Below are 2,833 nucleotides of genomic sequence, written 5' to 3'. Positions count from 1 at the left end.
TGAAGCACCACCTTTGTTTACATCACACCGAGCTAAATAGTTAGCCTCTCCAATTTACTTATTCTAAATTTAAAGTGGAGAAGATGGACAAGGAAGCCATGAACTTACCACTTCCACACGAAATGGGAGGATAACTTTTCTTGTTTCGGATTGTTGTCCCTCATTTATTGCAGTTAATTGCTACCAGACTTGACCGCAATAAGCCAATTTCCGCCAAATATATTAATAAATACAATCTAAATAAACTCCTTTTTTGTAGTTAAACATATAAAAGCATAGAAAACATTATGACTTTCTAAATAAGGGGCTTTTAACATTATGAGTGCGCTGTCGACATGAAGCACCGCCTTTGTTTACATCACACTGAGCTAAATAGTTAGCCTCTCCAATTTACTTATTCTAAATTTAAAGTGGAGAAGAAGGACAATGATTCCATGAACTTACCACTTCCACACCAAATGAGAGGAGAACTTTTCTTTCCGCTCTGTATCTGCCACGGCATGTCAAAAAATAGCATTTTTTAAAGCATGTTTAGGATAAAATGTAAAACATACAAAATAAAAAGATATAGTACATGCTTTTCATTCAGCAGTTATGTACTTTAAAGTACTTTTCGGACATGTGAACTGTGAATATAAAGCATTCAATATAAACCATCAGTTAGTGTGCACTAAAAATTGCTTAATGCATTTATTGCTGTTTTTTAATAAGTTACAAAGAGTACATAACATAAATATGAAAGCGTGTCTAAACAATTTAAAATGCTTTTTAAGGGTATCCTCTGTTTACGGCGCTACTGAGGTGGCTAATCCCTTAATGTTTTAAGGGGATTGGTGGAAATTTGAGGCCAGCACCCTTGCGACCTTTGAACTTAGCTTCCTTAGACATTTTCAAGGGATTATTGTTTTTCAGTCATTCTTAAAATCAGTGTAGAATTGACATCTAATCAGCGTTTGGCTAAATCAATATTCAATGATAATTCAATGAGAGACAATTATAGCAACTATCCTAATCAATCCAGCCTTAATCCCGCCCCCTGCGTTCCTAACCGAGGCGTTAAATCACTGTTTAGACAGGTGCAGATGAAAGACCCACAGGTGAGGGCGCAGGAATGACCACCATGTGACTCACCTCCCTCCCGCCTCCTCACCGGACCCCGACTTGGCACGCTGATCAAAGCCCCTACGCCCGACAGGCCCGTGTTTTCACTGCCGCCCGATCAGGCGTCGTTAGCGTGATGTGCGCCGTTAGCTGATGTCGGGATTAATTGAGGCACACCTGTGTTTAATTCACGCTGACGCTCGTCAGCCATCCGTCAACGCCGCAGAATAGCCGGGGTGCGAATAATCCTGCCGCTTTAATGTGTTGAGGGGGCTTTAATCGGAACATGTTGATGGTACCAGGCTGCCGTCTTGAGATAACATGTCATCAGGCGTGCGGGAGGAGAGGAATCGAACAATAAGCATCCTCCGCTGAACCTCCGTTACACAGGGGTGTACACCCACAAATGATGTCCTCATCCGCCTCTCTTTGCATCCACCATCTTTTTTTTCGGGACAAACCAGCACATTTTTCATCTTATTTCACAGATATCCAGTGAGACACACAAGCACCAGACTTGCTCATTGTAACCCACAGCAAACTAAAACTTAACTCTGAACCCCTGGTGTCACTTCCACAAGCATGGGTATTATTTATGTCTTAAATGTTTTTATATATTGGGTAATACAAGTATAAAGTTGACTATAGGGGTGTTATTTCATGTCTAGAGGGCTCTAATAATATTAAAAACCTGTATTTTAGAAGGTCATAAACACGTTTTCTACGCCCTACCTAGGAAAATATTGCATTTATAAATAAGGAATCCTACTTCACAGAAATTCACTTATCACAGTCTAGTCTAGATCCAATTAACGGTGATAAACATAGGATTACTGTATACATATGTAAAGTAACAGTTGGCAGACACATTTAGTAATAAGTAATAAGTAGTAATAATACTCTTTATTTATTATTATTTATTTTATGATAATTTGTTTTATTATTTATTTATTTTTATAATTAATTCCAGTATTATTACACATTTTGTTGAATAAAATACAATTATAAAATGTTGAATTTTTTTTGAGCAAATTAAAAATACAGACAATACAATATTGGCCATATACACAATTTTATTATTATTTATTTTATTATTTATTATTATTTTTTCATCATTAATTCCAGTATTATTACACATTTTTTTAAATAAAATACAATTATAAAATGTTGAAATTTTTATTTAGCAAATTAAAAACATACACAATACAATATTGGCTATATACACTATTTATTTTATTATTTATTATTATTTTTTATCATTAATTCCAGTATTATTACACATTTTGTTGAATAAAATACAATTATAAAATGTGGAAATTTTTATTTAGCAAATTAAAAATATAGACAATACAATATTGGCTATATACACTATTTATTTTATTATTTATTTTATTATTTATTATTATTTTTTTATCATTAATTCCAGTATTATTACACATTTTGTTGAATAAAATACAATTATAAAATGTGGAAATTTTTATTTAGCAAATTAAAAATATAGACAATACAATATTGGCTATATACACTATTTATTTTATTATTTATTATTATTTTTTATCATTAATTCCAGTATTATTACACATTTTGTTGAATAAAATACAATTATAAAATGTGTAAATTTTTATTTAGCAAATTAAAAATATAGACAATACAATATTGGCTACATACACTATTTTATTATTATTTATTTTATTAGTTATTATTTTTTATCATTAATTCCAGTATTATTACA

This window comes from Doryrhamphus excisus, linkage group LG16 (assembly GCF_037039965.1).
Source record: "Doryrhamphus excisus strain RoL-2023G ecotype Guam linkage group LG16, RoL_Dexc_Guam_v1.1, whole genome shotgun sequence".
Lineage (NCBI taxonomy): Eukaryota > Metazoa > Chordata > Actinopteri > Syngnathiformes > Syngnathidae > Doryrhamphus > Doryrhamphus excisus.
The sequence above is the reverse complement of the archived record's forward strand: the minus strand, read 5'-3'. Positions refer to the sequence as shown.